This window comes from Misgurnus anguillicaudatus, chromosome 19, assembly GCF_027580225.2.
Source record: "Misgurnus anguillicaudatus chromosome 19, ASM2758022v2, whole genome shotgun sequence".
Lineage (NCBI taxonomy): Eukaryota > Metazoa > Chordata > Actinopteri > Cypriniformes > Cobitidae > Misgurnus > Misgurnus anguillicaudatus.
In genome coordinates this window covers 48,144,231-48,159,006 of record NC_073355.2, presented here as the reverse complement: position 1 = coordinate 48,159,006, position 14,776 = coordinate 48,144,231, and positions in this window count along the sequence as shown.

Sequence of the window (14,776 nt, the reverse complement as noted above, 5' to 3'; positions counted from 1 at the left end):
ACCTTTCAAAAAGGTACACATTTGTACCCAAAGAGTATATTAGTACTTTGAACTGCCAAAATGTACCTTTAAAGGTACATATTTATTTGTACCTAAATGGTACATATTAGGACCTTTTTTAAAGGGTACTGCCCCAGTGACAGCTTCGGACCTTTATTTTTGGCAGTGTATGTATATGATAACCTTTAATAAAAGTAGCTTAGGTACAGGTGAATATCTACTTTCATGCTTAGTGTAGATCATTACACTGTTTATCTGATGTGTCAATGTAAAATATTTATATTTCAATTTGCAAATTACGCATGTCAACAGACAATATGTAAATTGTGTAAGTTAGTGTAAGTCGAAATGAAATTGAAATGAAAACCTCTCATTTGTTTTAGAATATTGTGGTATTTTTTTTTTTTTTTACAAATGACTTATCTGTGAGATTCATTTTTTTTTAAATTTATGCGTAAATTCATGTACACATACTGGTATTTTTATTCTGTATTACTGCATGTGGATCTGCACTTCTGCCCTGCTGGCAAATCTGCTGGCAAACAAAAAGCACAGATATGTTTCATCATGCTTGTGTAACTTTAACCGTGCAGGACCTCCCTATAATCCATTATTTATGAGTCTTGGTTTTCCATTTTTTCCATGTTCCTTTTTTTGAACAATATATTTAACTTAGTATTTAAATGTATTATCTCCTCCTCTAGACAACACAGTGGCCGGTTTCATAAAACATAGACGTGAAGTTAAGAATGAGTCTGACTAAAGCAATTAGTTAGGGCTAATCAGTCTTATTATTTGGATTTAAATTAGACCAATCTACCTTTCTATGTAACATACTTTAAACCGTTATGTTCAGTCTTGAGGAAAAAAATGCATGACTAACTTTTAAGACTAGTCTTAGAAGTTTATGCAACCGGCAACTTAGAAGTGTTAAGTCTCTGCATAATTCTCTTGTCCTTTTTCCAAACATCTGTATGTGCTTTGCCTTCATCTTCTGGGGGGTTTCTTATAAGCAGTGTCAAATTAATTGTTTGTGTATATTTACAACACTTTGTGGAACTAATGGGTCAAGTCTTAAATGCTGATTGGTCAATACATAATTCCAGTTGTGCTAAAATAAACACAGTATAGTAGAGTATAGCATCTGCCAAGTATACAGTGCCAACTTTAATGAATTAAGATGCAATGAAAAGTCTCAAATGCAATTATTATTGTGTCACAGTTTTATTTATATATCCTCAGCATTAACATTATATTACAGGACCTCTGAATGAAGGAGTAATCTGCTCAGCTATTTATATTCTAAGACCTCTAATGTTGTTTTGGCCTTCATCTTATTTAAATTATCTTCAAGGTATGTTTTAAGTTTGAATTATTTTCACTAAACAGATCAGCAAATGCAATTTGATGTCCACACAATGATAACATCTAGCATAACCAAATAATGCAATTTACCCTTAAGCATTTACTGTTGATAAGCTGTTGTGAAATATCACAAGGGTATGGATCATCAGTCAAGTACATCAAGCATAAATTTAATTTATATTTAATAATATTTGGATCAATGTGCATTTTTACTGTGTGTAGTATTTACACAAAGTCACCAACCATCTTACTGCAATCAGGAGAGAAGTCATGTATGATAGTGATTACAAGTGATGTCAGATGTTATCAGTTGATAACATCTGTACAATTTATTCACTCTGGTAATGTGAACCATAGTTGTTATCACCACTATACTATCAAATTAACATTAATGGGATTACATTATTTATTTTAAAGCAAATGTAGGTGTCCTTTAGATGTCCAGATTTAGCAATGAGGGCTGAAACATAATTCAAATAAAAAGGTACATAAAGGTACAAAAGTTGTCACTTGGGGGGTACCTTTTCAAAACTAACATGAACAACTGTATTGGCTAATCTTAACAATCATTAATAAATGCTGAAAAACTATTTCAGTTGTTGTAAGCTCATGTTAGTGCATTTGCTAAAGTTATCAAATACAACTTTATAATAGCTAAAAAAGGGCGACTGACACATTTTTAAAGTATAGCGCAGGTCTTGTCAGTTCGGTTCCTAGTGTCCTGGACAGACGTCAAGGTTTCCAGTTTGAGAAACATTGAACAATTTAACCTCATTTAAGATCTGTAATATTACTGTACAGTACTTTATATCTTTAGTGTGTTGTTTGTTTAATATATAACTATTCTTTCACCAGTTCACTTTGGTTGTGGAAAAGGATTGGATATTATATGAACATCTTTAATCAATAGTTTTCATAATGATTTTTGGAAATGTGGTTGTGCAGTCTGTTTGTCTTTTTCAAGCAGGTAAGAGTTTTAATTCACATTTGTATGACATGTTTCTATAGATGGATTTCAGTCATGTGACCTTTTACGTCATGCCGCCATCTTGAGGACCTACCGAGTATCAGTAGGCTATTGACAAGCATTGGCTACCTTGCTACTATTTACGGATTTCTTATCTTCTGTCTATGATTCTTACGGATACAGTAAAGGCTAAGAAAGACAACATGTTGCATCTCGACTGTCATGAAAAGAAACGCTACTTTTAAATATATCTTGGACAGGGTGTGATCCCTACTCGATTCCTGATGCGTTCTTCCAGCCGCTGTCGTCAGCTGCCACGGAACTACCACTATTTTACAACATAAGAAGGCGCGACACAGACTGCCCTGGCGTCAGACTGAGAGGATAGCTTTGCCACTGTTTGTCTGTCAATTCCTCCAGAAAACAGCATGAGGCGCACTTGTGAGTTTATTTATTTCAGACAGAAGTCATTTGAATTAGATTATTGCGAAATTGGGACAAATAAGACAGTTTCGCTTTGTGACACGCAACATGAGAATTTTAAATGCATGTAGTATTTTAATTTTAATAAAAACCAGGGGACCCCCCTACTTTATATTTTTGTGATTTATGGGGGGTCCTTAAGGCTTATAGGAGGTCCGGGACAATTCGAACACTGATTTTGATGCTCACAGCATATTGAAGGCATAGCTTCTAGTTCTTTTCGACCACTTCAGGTCCTCAAAATGGCGGACGACAAGTGAGTCAGCTGATATTCATGTATTATTGTAGCTGGTTTGTGGTTGTGTGTCAATTAAAATTCATCATTGATCATAAATGTTGTTGGCATCATGTTTTCTGTTAAGCCCGAGATACACTGCACGATTTTTTGCTGTACCAGATAAAAGACAGCAATACTGAAACAATCGTCACAGTTTCTGTGATCGTGGCTCTTAATCGTCCTATGTCGTACAATGAGAGAGGTTCAAAGACGGCGGCTTTCCCGGTCTTGCAACCAAAGATAGCCTACGATAGTTGTCTGCAGTGTCGGAAATTCAGAATGATCAACACACAGTGTGTTTGCTGCTATGACCTGCGTATCGGTTTACCAATAGGGCATTCTGGTGACGTTGCGCTAATGCGTGTCGCAGCCGTCATAGCCAACAATTCAATAGGTGTCATCATAGTACAGTCTACATCCTTGTTGTACCCAAGTTTACACGCTCCACGTCTTATAGAATGGCAAAAAATCTGCAGTGTATCCCGGGATTTAGTCTAGCATGATAAGATCCAAGTATAGCAGATGACTTTCATATAATGCTTTGCTGAAAGACCAGGGTAAAAAGAGAGAGAAGCGTCCTTTATCTCTTCTGTTGATATGTTTAGAAAAATTTTATTGTTTCCGTTTTTAATGTATCAACCCAAAACATAAGAAATTAAAAGTTCAGCTTAAACAATACACTAAAGTATTTTGTTTCAATGGTGATAAATGATCAGTTCAAATATAGAAGAGTTTGAAGGAAGAAGAAGGATGGAAAAGACTGTGTTGCAGAAAAACACAATAACAGAATGGGATTGGAATAAGACTGTATTGGATTGGGATTACCCAGACCCGGCGCCAGACACAAATTCACGGACGGGCATTTCATTTTTCAGGGGGGGCACAAATGAGAGCAACGTCACTGCAATGCATAATATCATTAATAACATACCTCTCCATTAACGCAATACAACAGAGAAGTCGTAAAGATTGGACCTAGCTTACTGAAGCAATCTAAACGCAAATAAAACACGTTGCAGGGCTCGACATCAACGCGTGTCCGCTTAATATCAGAGACAAGTGGATTTTTTAAAAGGCCAAGTGAAAGAGAATTTTACTTGCTCGACCGAACAAGTAGCCTAGTCTGATTAAAAACGCCAATAACAATCACCAAAACAGGATAATGATTCTGCATCCTTTAGTCTCAATGGCGACCGAACGTGCATAATGTAATAACGCAAAGTTAAACAAATAAGCACAGCAAACACAAAGTGAGTTAACAAAGTGGGTTAAACATACTGCGGTAAAAATGTGGATTTTTTTAATAACATACAGTTAAGCAGCATCACATCACGGTTGAAAATGTGACAGATTTAATGACAGTTCACTAAACAAGTAATTAATATTAAGCCACTTACATTTTAGACGCAATGTTGACTGTTTTTGTTGTTTTCAGCAGCAAAAATAGTGAAAGATACCAGCAGAACCATAACGTGTCATTCTCACTGCAGGCAGCACTAATCGTGTCTTAACGTTAAGCGGTGGCGCGCTTGGCAAACAACCAAACATTTCCGCGCTCACTATTGACAAACCAATCAAATTCGTTTAAAATATATATATTTTTTAAATCAGACCAAACACATTTTTATTTGTATTCATGAGTTATATATGTACAAAACAATAACGTTTAATTAATAACAGTGGCCTATTGATAAAAACATGGAGCTGGTTAACAGGTTAAGGAAGACCGCAGGTTCGTCCAGGGCGGGCACTAGTGACTCACAGGGCGGGCCCGGCCCCATAAAGCCCGTCCATGGCGCCGGGACTGGGATTACCAGAAGTAAGGAGAAAGGAAAGAAGAACGAGTTAGGGATATTTTTGAACAAATTATTCTTATAGTAGTGTTGTTGTTTATTTTAAGGTTTTCTGAACATATAAGAAGACAAACATCTGTATTTATATTATGTGTTTTATGTACAGTCAGTATATTTGTTTCTTTCAAATCCAACAAATGGTAAGTGACACCGAATACATAACCCTTTAAGTAATGATCATTAATCTGATGAAAATAATGATTCATATTAGCTTTTAAACAAATATCTCTCTCATTGTGGTGCTAAAAAAACTGGAGAAAAGTGATTGCAAATGTAATTCTGTAAAGTATTATTCTCTTTCTAGAGTTTCTTCATATGCTTTGATGATTCACGGTCCACTGTTTGTGTCTGTAGTATTTTTGCCTCACCTCACAGCAAGATGTAGCTGTAAGAGCATGTTATTACTGTAATTGTAAATGTGTGGCCATAATCATTATCTGACATTTCTTATTATTTTTTTATTTTATTTTAAGTGTTATTAAGGTTTCTTTGGCGAATATTTTGCCATAATTTAGATTCAAACCTTTCAAAGCTGCATTACATTTTGACATTAAAAATCAATGACCACTTTTACATCCACCCTCATAATGCGATTATAATGGGATTTTGGCAATACTGCGATTTATTCCTTTCCTCATGTAAACACAATACTTCCATAAAAATAATGCGATTAAGCTTATAATCGGAGTAAGTATAATCGTATTAAAACAGGTGGTGTGTGCCATTTTTAATCGCAGTATGCATCCATGTAAACGCTTTAATCGCATTTATACCGCACTAACTAAAGTGCATGTGTGTTTTAGGCTATGTTTACATTAATGCGTTTATGCTTTAAAACGCGTTACTTTTGCTACGTTTACGCCTTTCATCTACACTACATCACCGTTTTCGACCCTCATAAACGGATTCGTTCGCAAACGCTGAAGACCCTGTTTTAGTTTGAGAACTCAGACGTTGCTCTGAGTGTAAATGAACGTAGATGGAGTCTTATGTAAACGAACAGCTGACGTTAACGTGACAGCGCATCATTTTCAAAGTAAAAATTATTTTATTCATGTAAATATTGGTTTGCAACGGAGGTTTTGCTAAAAATAGTAAACATCTACCAACCAGCTATTATAAACGCTATATCGGATTGTTTTAACATGTATCCTTTTAGATGTCTGTTTTATATTAATGTTTGAGTATTGTTGGGTTTAATGTGTTTATGTTTTGTTTAAATTTAGTTAGCTTACGAATGATAGACTGTAATTTTATACGCCATATAGGCGTTGCAAAGGCCAATATGAAGGGAGAATTGTAATGGGTCAGACATTATTTTCCAGTTTAATGTAAGTTTTGTTTGCTACTTTAAAATGAATTTCGTTTCAGATCATTTGTCTCTTAATTTTAATCGATGTTTTGTTGATAAGTTTTGTGAATATAAATTAATAAAAACAATAAACTCAACGTCATTAATATAATGCTCGTTTAGGCGCTTGGCTTTTAGCTATTTGTGTGTTGCTAGCGGAGGAAGTGCACGGACCTCGCACACTTTTAAATATTAATGCAATAAGCATTTCTGGTAGGCTAAAGCAATACTTCACTTCTTACTATGTTTGATTGAAGTTTGCATTTGCGTACATTTATTTTTGCTTCAAGTTCGCTACTGTTTACTGTTCACTTGAATGCTTTCTTTTTAAATCATAAAGACCTTTCTGTTTAGTTATAAAATTAAAATTAACCTATTAATCATATTAATATGTTGTAGGGGGAGCTAGAACAGTATACGTGTTTATGTTTTGTTTAAATTTAGTTAGCTTACGAAAGATAGACTGTAATTTTAAATGCCATATAGGCGTTGCAAAGGCCAATATGAAGGGATAATTGTAATGGGTCAGACATTATTTTCCAGTTTAATGTAAGTTTTGTTTGCTACTTTAAAATGAATTTCGTTTCAGTTAATTTGTCTCTTAATTTAAATCGATGTTTTGTTGATAAGTTTTGTGAATATAAATAAATAAAAACAATAAACTCAACGTCATTATTATAATGCTCGTTTAGGCGCTTGGCTTTTAGCTATTTGTGCGTTGCTAGCGGAGGACGTGCACGGACCTTGCACACTTTTAAAAATTAATGCAATAAGCATTTCTGGTAGTCTAAAGCAATTCTTCACTTCTTACTTTGTTTGATTGAAGTTTGCATTTGCTAAAATTTATTTTTGCTTCAAGTTCGCTACTGTTTAGTACTGTTCACTTGAATGCTTTCTTTTTAAATAATAAAGACCTTTTAATCAAAATTAACCTATTAATCATATTAATATGTTGTAGGGGGGAAATAGAACAGTATAAGACTTTCCCAAACACATTTTTATAGGTTCAAAAATAGTGTCTGTTATAGTTTCCAGCAAAGGACCCATGTATGAATTTTTGTCAATATCGCACACCCCCTAGGCTGCGTAAAGGTGCAAAGGTAAGCTATTATTAGAGTAATAAGTTATTTTACACTTTTATGCGCATGCCCAGTTACGTGATTGGTCATGTTTCATGCGTTTATGGTGGTATATAGTGTGGATGAAGATTCTTTTTAAAATGCCAGTATAAACGAGGATCGTTTTCATTTTAAAATGACGTTTTAAAACGCAAATGCTCTAATGTAAACATGGCCTTAGTCATGCACAGTAAGCACAAATTAGTTTTAAACTTGACAATAGGAAGTTTCACCTGAACTCTGTCAACACAATTTACTGTCAGCAGTCTGCCTTCATCCAGAAACAGCTTAAATAACACAACAGCAGCGTGCAAGGGCGTAGGTTTGCTCCTGGCATTGGTGGGGACATAAATAAAATGGTCGCATTGCAAAAACAAGACAAAGATAACTCAGTATGCTCTTTAGTCAGTGACATTTGACTCGCCACCCTCGGTGCCCCCCATCCCAAATGTAATGTACTATAATAAACAATTCGTTATGTCCTAGAGCCTAATAAACAGTAACTGTTTAAGTCTTTGTCAAAAAATAAAAGAAAATCACTTTGTAACATATATGAATCCATATTTACTTTATAACATTGAAGAATATGCTATTAATATTTAATTCTTAATTTAATTTTGCCAAAAAATCCCAGTGTTAAAGTAGGTATGTATATCATGCTGTTTCCTGAAGAACGTTTATTAATGTTTCTGTAGTTCACATAAAATCTTCTTTTCATTAACAGACAGTTAATCAGTGTGAATAAAATTGTTTAAGTTTAAAATGCAACCTTACATTATGTCTACATCTGTGCAAGTAATGAGCACAGTGCAGTAATGTAAAGTATTCAGCAATCATGACATGAATTCATGTTTTTACCATGTTGGGGTTATTTTCTTTCATGGATTAGGGACCCCCTAAATAACCTTGCTACCCCATTTATAAAAGGTTGACACGCGTTTGCAACTCCTCAGGTTAACATATGATTGTTGTGTATTGGTGAAACGAACACTGTCCATGAATCATTATGTGACACAACTTGTTCCGTATTTTGTGCATGAAACAGTTACAGTGGGTATAATAACACTTTCTTCCTCACTTACCTGTAGCCCGAATAATCACGCGCGTCTTGTTGAGTGAACTTTGGCGCGTTGTACAAAGTGAAACCATCCTATCACAAGTAGCGAGTCATAAGACAAGAGTTAGAGAGGCGGGACTCAAGAAATGCTTATCCAATCATATTAGCATTGTGAGTTAGAGAGGCGGGACTAAAAAATGCAAAGCCAATCTTATTAGCGATGTGAGTTACGGAGGCGGGCATTGCATAGAACGAAAGCTGTTAACCGTTTATGTACCACATAGAGCGTTATTTTTACAGAACGGGATTGCAAAAGTTTTTAATCTCATTTAAATGATTCCTGAAAAAATATAATAAGTAAAAAATAGAAAACACAACAATAAGACGGACATCAGTGGTTATATATTAATACAGATTAATTTTGGTCAAAATTATTGCTAGGGACAATTCAGTCTTCCCTGAATGTTGGTAAGGACATGTCCCTAGCGTCCCACCCTAAATCTACGCCCATGGCAGCGTGTAAAACCCTAAGGGCAGTTCACATTATAACAATAACTATAATGTTAGCTATAACAATAAATATATTAGTGTCCACATTATAACGATAGCTTTATGCTAATTCGCTCACTTGCGCAAAGCACTTGCCTTTTATGGCATTAACTTATATTGGATATTTCTTGTAATAAAAACTTTTTTACAATTGTTTACCTGTCACTGAATATGTAAATATACTGTTTTTGTTGCATTTACACAGTAGATATCCAGCATGTCCTCAACACGCTGTGTTTCGAGTTACTAAACAATGAATCTAGTAGTTTGTGTAATTTAATATCTTACCCTTTGGCGTAGTCAGTGTGGTAGGAAAAAAGCATTAAGGGTATGGCGCACCATCATTTCAGGGTAAGTTAAGTAATTTAGTTATTGTTGTGATGCCAATTAACTGATGTTATTTGTCTTTACAGAATGCACCAGCGGTGATTGAAATTGAGAATGTGAGATACAGAAATGTAAGAAACACTGTAAGAAACTAAATTCATATCCAAACATCCATTCACTAAAGAACAAACCATTTTTAGTTAATGATCTTATCACCACTAACAACCTGGACTTTATGTTTCTAAATAAAATCTGATTAGATGACAGCTGCAATGCTACAGTCCTCAATAAATCTGCTCCACCCAACTTTACTTTTATAAGTGTCTGTAGAGCTGTTAGAAGAGGTGGAGGAATAGCTGCTTTATTTAAAGATGCCGTTCAATGCAAGCAAGTGTTACTTGGTGATTACCAGTCTTGAATATTTGTGTAAAAGGTACGCCATGCATTCTGTTTACAATTATTTATAGACCTCCTAAATACACCTCAGCATTTGTTGACGAATTCACAGAACTGCTATTAACAATTTCCTCTGAATTGGACTGTTTAGTTATTGCTGGAGATTTCAATATCCATCCAATGCAGAAAACAATACTCCGATTGAATTGTTAAATGTTTTAAACGCTTTTGATCTGACCCAGCATGTTCAAGGTCCTACACACAATTGGGGACACACTCTTGATCTGCTCATTAGGTCTAAACATGAAGTGCTATCTGACCTTTTCTGTGTTTACTTTGATTTATTGATCTGTTATGCCACTAATGCTAGATCTGTCTGTGTCAAAAAAAGGTTCATAAATGAGAAAACCAGTTAGGTATTTATGAATGCTATATCAATGCTATATCAATGCTGCCAAACACATCGGCAGAATCTGTGGATGTTCTTCTTGAAAATGGAATGAGCACTGTGCTGTTTCACACTGACTGCACTTTTAACTCCAGTGATTTTTATTCCGATTTTATTTTTTTTCACACATTTAAAAAAATAGGAACAACACTTTTAGACCGATTTTTCCCATTTTTAAACTAGCAAAAGTGGGTTGGTGCCCTCCCTGTCCCAAATGGCGCACTTCATGCAGACTTTCGGTCTTGTTGCCTTAACTTCTTCCACCCTGAAGCTTTTTTGGGGATTTTCGCCTGGATTTGGTCTACCCAATTTCAAAAGCTTCCCATACCCACATGCAGAGGTTTACATACAAATGTTTGGTATCATTTTACAGGAAACCCTTTGAAATTACATAAAACACTGTTGAAAGTGCTAAACATGGTTGTATGTGATGTCAGTCCTCTAATAAACACAAAAATAAATAGGCGCTTTTTGATGTTTTTTTTCTAAAGTTTTTATTTAAAAGTGTATAACTCTGGCCCTGAGTGCCTCAGCTCCCTGCAGACAGTTTTGTTTGATTCCAGCAATTGCCAGCTTACAGAGGAAAAAAGATTTTTTTCTCTATCATAATCTATGCAAAAGTAATTTTACTCCAACTGATGGGAGGAATAATACGCTTATGGAGTTAAATTTCTGCCAAAAAACATTTGAAGTGCTACCATAACCACATACAGTGGAATAAATGCAATTGCTTTATATCATTTTAAAGAAAACCCTTTGAAGTTACATAAAAAGCTGCTGTTTGTGACAAATAGTGTTATTTATGTTGTTTTTCATATGAGGAAACACCAAATTTTCTTTTTATATGTTGTAAATACTGCCTCTGATAGTGTATAACTCTGGTTCTGTGTGCTCTAGCAGACTGCAAACAGTTCTGGTTGTTACCAGCAGCAGACAGTAAACACCCAAAAAAAGAATGAACTCTTTAGCATGTCGCATTCAAAAGTTATTCTCATTTTACTGAAGTGTGCGAAAATACATTTTTCATATAAATATTAATTTTTTGTTTTGGACATATAATAAATAACAAAGGGATTATTCATGCACATAACCAAAGAAAATGCTGTGAATGGACTCATTTTTTAGAGTAGGACCTAAGAGAAAAGATGGTGTATTATTTGTGGCTATACGTGCTATCTGAGGCAGTCCACACTCAATTTTCCCATATGTTTACAAAAGACGATTTTTTACCTTATTATTCATTCAACTATTGTTGGATATGTGTTAATAATAGAACAAAAATAACGCTGTAGCCTTATTCCTGAGAATGAGAGCTTTCATTTGATATAAGACTTGCCCATGTTTGTCATACTTGAAAAATATGAAATATGTGAATATTAAATCATATAAAAAATTATGGGGGGGGTGATAGTGTAAATTAAGTGTAAATAACTTTCTTACAGTAAAAGATTTCTCAAAGTGATGCATATCTGGAGAAAGTAGAGAGTCTAAGCTTTCAAACAGTATCTCATATGTGTTACTGGGGTCCATGATGGATCATTAAAGATTAAAAGAATATTTTATTTGAGTCAAAATACGAAATTTTGTACCCGGGACTGGGTCCTCAGGGTTTAAGAGGTTAAATTGCGCGTGCTCGCTTAGTCTACGAGTCCGTAGGGTGCCATCTGTCATTTTTACGCTCTGAAGTGTGCTCATCAGTGCCACCTTTGCACCCTTGATGCAGTCCTTGGTGAAGCCTGCACTGTAGCAGGCTTCGCGCACTTTGCCAATACAGAAGTCCTTGCGAAAGAGGAATCAGATGATGGAAGGGAGGAGTTCACACTGACAGACAACTTCTCTTCCTATTTCCGGCGTGACGCTCGAGTCTGTCCCAAAATATGACTTAGGTGCACCCTCTTGGACTCACATCAAGGGTCCCTAAGGTCAGCACTGCATGATGTCATCAAAGTTTTTACGCTCTTTGTCATCAAAGTTTTTACGATCTGAAGTGTGCTCATCAGCGCCCCCTTTGCACCCTTGATGCGGTCCTCAGCGAAGCCCGCACTGTAGCAGGCTTCGCGCACTTTGCCAGGAGTTCACAATGACAGACAAGTTCTCTTCCTATTTCCGTGGTGATGCTCGAGTCTGTCCCAAAATACGACTAAGGTGCACCCTCTTGGACTCACATCAAGGGTCCCTAAGGTCTGCACTGCATGATGTCATCAAAGTGTGGACTCTGAGGAGGTCCACAAGTCCGTAGTGTGCCATTTGGGACAGGGCCTCAGACACACTTTAAGTGCACTTGCACCATTCACTTTACACCATGTGCTTAGATCGTTAAAATAGGGCCCTTTGTCTCAAAAATGGAGCACCAGAGCCCTGCACGGGTCCATTTTTGGAGACCCACTCCTGCCCGTACATGCAAAGTTCAGCACCAGATCCGACCCATCACCCGTGATAATATCAAAAATAAATCCGCACCTGCCCGGACCCGTTAATATTTGGCCCGTTACCCGAGCCGCACACACATAAATCACACATGCTAAAATCATTCTAATAAAAGTGCTTTATTTTTATCTTGTACCTCTCTCAACGTCACAACAGCATCATGAATCGGTTAATAAAACTAAAGTGCGCTTTGTTTTGCGCCATTCAAGTAGCTTACCATCGGCACAAATGGAACCTGATAATACACAAATAGACCTATTAATGAAAAAAAGAACAAGAAAAAATACAACCTACCTACACAACCCCTGCTGTGCTCCTAAGTCTCGTATTGAAATGCTTTCTAAGAGAAGACGTTCCCAGCTTCCGGCTATCAATAGCAAAACATTATGCAACTTCTGCAACGCTTGCTCCAACTAGGTTATGAGAAGCATCAACAAAGGTCGCCCACTGTCGCAGTGGTCACGTGATGGGTCAAATGTCATATGTTGTGCGTGTAATGGTAATTTAGAATACAAAAAACACTACAGGTGTGCATCTTAAAACAAAACAATGTCACCGATATAAAAAAAAACTTGCTTACATGCATTTTAGTCTGGGACTAGGATAAGCCCCAGGATCATTTTATATGATGGCTTGACTTAAAGTTTAAGACTTATTCACTGTCAATTCAAATCATTTATTAACTTGTATAGAAAGACAAAATTACATATCATGACATGTATATAGAATATAAGCTTCATTGATTGATTAGACATCATTCTTTTAAACTAAACTGTCCCTTTAAAAACACTGCACCAGAAAGCCATCAGTAAGTCAGATGACCATTATAATCAAGTGTGTAACAGAGAAAAAGAGTTCCATGACAATAAATGACCGAGAATGAATGTACCATAATAACATTTATTACATGAAATAACATTTTTAATTAAAGTATTAAAGCTCAAAGAGTGGTAATTGATAAAGTCAACAAAGATCCCACATGTATATCTTGAGCAGAAGGAGCACAGAGAAAAACTAAAAATTTGATCCAACTTCACTATAATTTCTTAGAAACCCTAAACATTGTCTAAGTGGATTAATCCCAAGGAAAAAAATGTTCAAAAGGTTTTGAGAGTGGATCTTTGATTATAAAAAGAATACTGATTTTAAAAAAAGTTTTTCGACAAAGCTGATGTTACATACTTATCTATGGAGTTGTAATCAAATACCATCAGACACGCTTAAGTTACCAGTTTAACAAGCTTTACATCATCATGACAACAAAATGAAAAGTTGAATAGTAACTAATTGTATTACCCCATTACACTAGTTTAGTCTCTATGGCTATACTATAAACAGAGTATTTAAGATTTTATTTACAGGTTCTGTTTACTTCAATTGTAAGTGCCGTGTTAAAATTTTGCTTTGCTTTAATGACACACTCAGTATTACTTACAGACTTATTTGTGCTGAACTTGTACACTGAAATGAAAATGATTCATTGAACTTGCTAAGTTTTTTTAAGGTAAATGGTTGCACACAATTAAATGATCTAAATTTAGATATATGTATTTAGTTGAACTGACACAATTGTTTTTAGTTTCCATAAAACAATTTCCAATGTAAATGCTTTCGAAATTAAGGCACTCACAGTGTAATGCTTTCTGATCAAAACAACACTAAATAACTAATACACATCAATGAGACTCTTCTCATCTTAAGCAAACGCTCTACTAGTCTGCACAATGGTAACCATTTAAAAACCCAACAACAAAACAGAAACTCTACTAATACTAATATAATAAAAAAAGCATACTAAACATTAATAAGTGCCCCTTTTCTTATCTTAGTTAAAGGTCCCGTTTTTCCTATGTTTTTGAACCTATGATTGTGTTTATGCTACGCAATATAACGTGTTCATGTTTCGTGTGTAAAAACAACACATTATTTTTCCACACAATTTACTTATCTATATAGTGCTGTTTTCACTGTCCTAGAAACAGGCTGATGTCTTCCTTGTTATGGGAAGTTCCTCCTTCAGAAATATGTAACGAGTTCTGATCGTGTTGTTTGTTCAGTGTGTTGTAATTGAAAGCTGCTTAACTTAGCAGAGCCGTTTAAGCTTAGCTGGCGACTGATGTATTTCTGTGGGCAAGGCCGCCTTAATGCACGGGCTCAC